Source organism: Anas platyrhynchos, chromosome 5 (genome assembly GCF_047663525.1).
Source record: "Anas platyrhynchos isolate ZD024472 breed Pekin duck chromosome 5, IASCAAS_PekinDuck_T2T, whole genome shotgun sequence".
NCBI lineage: Eukaryota > Metazoa > Chordata > Aves > Anseriformes > Anatidae > Anas > Anas platyrhynchos.
In genome coordinates this window covers 25,986,963-25,994,269 of record NC_092591.1, presented here as the reverse complement: position 1 = coordinate 25,994,269, position 7,307 = coordinate 25,986,963, and positions in this window count along the sequence as shown.

Sequence of the window (7,307 nt, the reverse complement as noted above, 5' to 3'; positions counted from 1 at the left end):
CAGAGAGTCTATTCGTGTTCAATTAGTCCTAGTCCAGAGTCAGGAAAAGTACAAATTCTTCCAGACCAGGAAAATGGCTAGTTGTGAAGGTAGGAACAAACATTGAAAAATGAGACAAAGGATGTCTGTGTGAGCAAAAAGCTGCTGGCATCTGCCCTGCAATTTTAAATGAATCCCACAGCTTAGAAGCTTGATTATATTAACACTTTTCTAGGAGTATTTTTCTTTGCCATTAATTGTGATCTTGGTTCTTGTCCGGATTTTTTTTTTTTTTTTTTTTTAATGGGAACTTAATCAGGCTTAAAGAAGAGCCTTTCCAAGATTGCACTTTCTTTATCTTACAATATATATCACTGACTGGTCTTAACAATGCTAGATATCAAGAGGCTAGTATAATATAACGCATTTAACCTGATGTTCTGATAAAAGATACCACAGGGGAGAGAGAGAGAAAAAAAAAACAACAACCATAATTCTTTAAAATGGAAGCTGATGAGGCAAAAATGGTCAATCTAAATACCGTCGCTCCAAATGGTAGAGGTGGACAGCTGACGATAGAGTACATTATTCCACTCCACTGGATGAAGTGACTTTCAAGGACTGATTAGCTCCATGTCTGAGAGGGTTAGCCCCCTGCCTGTTATAACAAGTGCCTATGAAAGGGAGAGCTGCTCTGACAACTAGCTATGCCAACCGTGAAGTTATTTCAATACTTTCTCTGCTAACAAGTTGATTAATCCCATCATCATTTCAAAAACCTATTTTATATTGAAGAAATCATTTTCTAATAAAGAGCAGTTAGGAGGTGTAAAACTTTGACTTCTTCTCAATGACGTTGTCAGCTCCACTGCAGATTTTGCCATTTCTGCCTCTTTGCAAGTTCTCCATACTGAAGATGATATATTTGATGAAACCTAAAAGTTTATTTTTAAAAATACAGCCTATGCTATCTAGTGGCAACGTCACATCATGAATCTTCTGCACCAAAGAAATGGTTAGATTATACTGTGAACAACAATGTTAAATGTTTTTGCTATTTCTATTCCTTCTCCTCATTTCTTCTCCTTACTTGTGCTATTAAGGCAAAAATAATATAAAGAAATGTATTTGTCATGTGGCAGAAACCATCATTGTGCATGAGAGAAAGATCCAATAAAATGTCTTGCTTTTGAGACATCACATAATTGTTTGAAGCATTTAAGAGACTGTAGACAGCCTGTGAGGAAGAAAAAGGGCTCCAATTAGCTATGGAAAGTGCTCATTTTTGTACTCGGAAATGCAAAGATTTGAAAAATACAGAGCTTAGCATTCAGGGGAACTGCAATAAGGCATATTATAAACATCACAATAAGCATTTTGTTTTCATAGAGCAGTTACTGTAATGACATAGCATTAAAACCATCTTGAAACCCAGGAAAAAAAGCCCCAAACAAAAAGACAAACCAATATTTTTTGTAAGTCCAGGATTTCACTTATATTTAACTACAATCTCAGGAAAAGTGGACTAAGTGCATTGCAAACTACCTTGTTTCCCCCTGAATTTTTATGAATCTTTTTGCTGTCTGTTTTGCAGTTTACAAGAAAGTAGTTGCATTTGCTTGTGTTAAGAGGAATGTCAAGGTGATTGGTGCTCCAGGTCTAGTTGTGGTGAGCCTTAAGATCGTGATCCTGAGGTAACTCTGAAGCACAGGCGATGTGCTTCAGAGCAATGCAAAATCTAACTGCAGCTCATTCCCTGAGCTGCAAATCAGCAGTGGTACTATGGGGGTGACTATGGAGAATGCTGTTCTGGAGACCAGTAACAGCCAGGAGAAGGTGTCAGGCACACAAGCTCTGTGTGAAACAACCTGGGAACAAGCCAGGAGTCCTTTTCCGTCTCTCATTTCTCAGAATTCTCAAAAAATAATGTGGAGGGACAAGTCCCAGCATAGACTGGGCTCTGTTCTCTACATGAGGGAGCTCAAGCACAGGTTTCTGACATGCAGGACCACCATGGGTGGGAGGAAATGAGGGGTGGGAGATGGCGCAAACTTGCTGTTTCTGCTGAGGCATTCGGTTCTGTACCAAGACGTACAGGTTCCATGGAGTAGGGAGGGGGAAAGGATGAGTGAGGACAGTTCTAGGGATATTTGTCTGCTAAAGCTGGGCTTCCTGACTTCAGCCTTGGTCCAGTAACTCTTTAATGTGTCCTTTGCGCACAGATGACAGCACTTACTGATGCAGACTTTTTTTTTTTTTTTTTTTCTTCAGAAATCCTTGCAAAGGAAAAAGCAGCAATTGCCTTAGCTCTTCCTAGTGAATAGGCATGGTGACAGTTCATGCTTTACATTAGGAATGAAAAAAAAATAAAAATTGACATTTGTAATAGAGACTGAAATATACATATTTTTGACCAATACAGTTTATGGTATTGTGAAAACTTTTTTTAGTTATTTGAATTATTTCCATTTGTTTATCAGTAATGCACTCTAAAATATCTTTTTAATTGTTTGTATTAAATAAGGGATTCATAATACTGAATATTAAATTAGACAAATTTATTAATGTTTCTTTAAAAATGTAAACACCTCTTCAAGCAGGTTTTTTTTTTTTTTAAGTTGTTATTATTTGACAGAAATCTCTATAGAGGGAATTTTAAGTTATCTAACTAGTTAAGATGTTATTTATCTGGGACTCTGGAAATTTTTATGACAGGAATTTGGAACATTCCACTAAGTGTTATTTTGCATTTTTAAGATCTAGTATTCTTAGCTACTCTTTTTTTTTTTTTTTTTTTTCCAGGGCATGAGCACACCTAGTTAAATACAGAGCTGGAATTACAAATTTGTTTCATTTACACTCTCTCTTAAACTAGAGGAAAGAAGCAGTATTACAGTAATAGCAACGACTAGAAAAGAAGAAAATAAAAGCTGAAACTTCTAATCAAAACTGTAATCAGAAAGATGACAAATGGTGAAGATTATTAAATTTTCTTTGCTCCCTTGATGAATTTAATAAAGAACTAATCAAAGATCATTAGAAGGCTTTTGTGCTTGGTGTGCATTGTAACTGGATTGCAATCGGGATTTATGTTTTAGTAGCTATCTAGGGTTGAATTGGACCTGTAAATATGGAAAAAAGATATTACAGATATTTTTAGCATTTTCTTTGAAAATATTTATTTAAAAATGTTTAACCATTGTATTTTGCTTCTAAGCTTTACATGGCAAAAGTAGAACATGTTTCACCATGGTTAATGTCAGTGCTTACTTTGAACTTTCTAATGATTTTTTATTATTTCTTTCTCCATTTTTTTTCCCAAGAAAACTAGAAAAGCAACATTTATTTCCTATGGAATTATGTAAGTATTCCAACTGCTACAACTACTGACAGTCCAGAATAACAGGGAAATTTACCTTTTGCAAATCTTCAGTGTTAGTTTAGTATTCTTAATTTGTAAAGGGATGTGTTTTAATCTCCTTTTTATATTCCCTCTTTTGTGCTGGATTGATAATATTTCTTAGATGTACTAACTGAAGGTGTCACAGAGTAAGCCATCTATTTTATTTTCTTCTTACTCATGATATCTGCAGCCTGAATCTGGATGATGAAAGAGAGGTTTGACTTCTATCCTTTCCATGAAGCATAATTAAAAAAATAACTAATGCTTGAATAAACTTGAATATGTATACTTCAAATGTTGAACTTACAGGTAGCAAGAGTAATACTCTGAAAAAAGATATTCCAGATATTTTTAAAGTAACTGTGGGGAGTCTCATTAATTGGTGGTTTCTAGATAGCTGGTTGGCTATGGCAGGGTGGAGGAGCAGGCTGGTGATTTCATTTCTGCTGTATCTTTGTGTCATCTGTGCAGCTTCTCTCCTTAGAGTGAAAGTATGCAATAGCAGTGCTTACAATATGTGACCTTAAGATCTGATCTACTTATCTGTCATTGAATACTATTTTACTCTATCTCTTTAGCATTTTGGGAGATTTCTTTCAGAATGTCTAAACAATATATCAATTGAAGAATTAAGAGCTATGGATCTAGTGTTACAGAATAGTGTGAGATCTAATGTAGTCCAGTGTGACACATCATCATTTTTTGTGGGAACAACATGCATATTTAAATTAAAACTATTAAGGCTGTGGAAACCACAAAAAATTTTTATGGTATTCTGGCAAGAAGTAGGAGAAGACTAACAAAAGAAGTGTATGTATGTCCGCTCCAGTGGAATCTAATCTGAAAGTAGGCATTATATATAACCACATTAGAAATTCCTATTGTTCCTATTGTTATTATTAAATTGATTATATGGCTTAGGGGTTGTTGTGTTGTTGTGGTGGTTTTGTTATTTTTAATATACATTATTAGTTTTTTAAGATGTAATAATGTGGAGGAATAAAAATGTGGAGGGAAAAAAGTGATTTACTACACACACACACACACACACACACAAAAAGACAACTTGAAGTCTTACCAACTCTACTAAAAGGAATAGGAGACTCCCCACTAGGCTTAGTAGGGAATGTAAATTACTACCTGTGTAATGAAGAGAATAAACAATTTCAAAGCCAATGTAACAGGACCACATCATCAAATCTACAGACATAGAAAAGTGTCAGATAATGGTAAAGTCCTAGCAGAAGTACATTCTGGTGTTCAATCTGCATAAACTGTAATTGTCTGCAAATAACAAGTCATTTCAGTCTTTTTAACAGCAAAATAGCAGACTTTCCAGTATTATAGACTTACCTTCTTTGGATGTGAAAAACCATTCAAGGAGACCTCTGCCCCATGTCTCTGACCTGCCCCTGGGACATCCCCTGATCCTTCAGCCAGGAGCACAAAGGTGCTTGTGCCCAGGATATCTCCCATGTGGGCTGTCTGTCTCTGCCTGCCTTGCACCAGGAACAGCCCCAAGTTACTCTGTGTGGGGCATGGATCATGGAGCTACACATACCATGATTGTTACCTGGGTTGCTTCTTGGAAGGACATGAATGGTTTGCTGCAGAGGGGATCCATGAGTGAGCGAGGGTGGCTGCAGGGTGGTTAACCCAGGGCGTGGGAAGGATGTGGGGTATGGGTCACACTTTCAGTACAGACGGAGTGTTCATGTGTTGCTTCAACAGCAGAGGCCAAGAAAAGACCCAGACCAGGCAGCACACTTGTATTCATCATCTAAGGAAGTTTTAAATACTTTTTGTAGTCTGAGGAGTGCTGAAAAGGAACATACCTGTGACTAAGTACTGCTCTGTAATTCTTAAGTTTAGCTACTCTGACTTAAAGGCAGGGGAACAAGGTTTTAAAAAAATTACATCCCAAAGCTATGAATCTAAGAATAGAGATATATTAGATTAAAAATAAATAAATAAAAATAAAAAATCAAAGCCAGGTACCTTTAAGATGAAGAAATGACTTTAAATGATTTCAGCCTCTGCATGCACGTATGATGCCCCAGGACCAAAACCAGAAAATTAAGTACTGATAAATGGGAAGACAAAGGAAGAAAGGAACACTATGCTTGGGAACCTGCCTGAAACAGCTGTGATAATCTTAAACAGAAAGAAACACGCAAAAAAATTAACTGAAAAATTTCCAAGACTTGTCAGCAAAGCTTTGGAGAAAAATGAGAGAGCATCATGAGCTTCTAAGATGCTAGAGCAGCTAAGAAAAAAATCTCATAAACTTTAGACCCATAAAGAGTATATTCTTTAAGTATAGTATGTTTTTCAACATTATTACTGTAAATGGGAAAGGTACTTGACATGGGGGGCATGTCAATGGTGAATAGAAATCTTGGCTTCTTCTAGGTAGCAATATTTCATGGGAAGGGGTAAAAAAAATGGTGTATTTATGGATAATCAAAAAAATGACAATGGGAAAATAATATTAGGAAAAATTAATTTTGGGTAGTTCCTAAAAATAATACAAAATTCTTTACCAAGCACCAGCATTTATTTTTTTTTAAGTGCAGATGAACATGGAGTGGAGGTATCAAATTCATGCTGATAGTTAGTATTCAGCATGATATATGATCACTTGCGATATTTTGCAAATTATTTGCATGACTGTTTTTGCCATGTGGCATGATGCTAGAGGAAGGGTTTTAGAGGTGAAGCTTCTTTTAGGTTTTATTTCCCACAGAGAAGGAACACTCAGCTGTAGACATGGTTCCTCCTGGTATGTAATCAGGGAAACAGTGTGGGGGGGACAATGTGTACCCAGCTTCACCATGCCCTGTGCCCTGCTATAAAGTTCTGAGAGAAAAGCAGGTTGGTGGAGGGGAAGGGCCAGGCTGTTGAAGCAGGATCTACAAGGTAAAATCTTGCCTGCAAAATGCAGAGCTGGTGTGGGCTCCTCTGAGTGACACCTGGCTGGAAGCTGAGCATGTTCCCAAGGGAGCACAGTTATAATGTTATACTGTTCAGTTATACTGTTATAATTCCCAAGGAGCTATCACTACCCTCAGCAAAGTGTTCCAGTGACTAACTAGAGTCATCAGGAACGTGCCACTTTATTGCAAGCTTGAATTTACCTTGGTCCAACCTCAGCAGCAGAAGCTTATACCTTTCTGTGTCAGCCTGCAGAATTTATTACATTTTTGTTTCTTACACAAATGCTTGCTGGCTGTGATGAAGGTGCCCCTTAGTACCTATCCTTTTTAATTAACTAAATAGAGACAATGTATTTGGCCTTCTGCTCTCAGATGTATTTTCCATCCTTTTAATGCCGTGCATCCTTCCTGATAACCCTCCAGGCAACCTTTGGATTGGGTGAATGCAAACCTTTTATTTAAGCCCCAGGTCTCGTGTCCAATACTCTTCAGTTTGACTAGAAAATCCAGTAAGAAACGTTTGACCTGCATCTAGTATTCACTATTATTTTGCTGGGGGTGGTTCTAAATACGTCTGAGTGTGTAGGCATTGCAGAGGCAAAGGACTGAATATACCCTGCATCAGATACATTAATAGATTGATGGTTTTTGTGTAACTGTCATCACTTTAAACCTACTGGGTCTTCTTTCCTCTTCAAGAGGAACAAAGGACATTCCAACTCTCCCCAAGATATGGAAGGCTTCCAAAGGGAACAAAGAAATAGGCAATATAAAATAAAAACAACAACAACAAAAACTCCTCACCTGACAAGAGCAGGAGAGAATTTGTGTATCTGAGTGTGGGGTTGTGCCCTTGAGAATTGTGTGCATCTCTCCCGCGGCAGCCAGCACCACTCACTTTCCTAGAGCTGTGCAGAGGCAGAGGGATGGGGGATGTGAGGGGTAAGGTCTCCCCTGGGACTGTGCAGGGAAGAACAAAACCTCTGCTT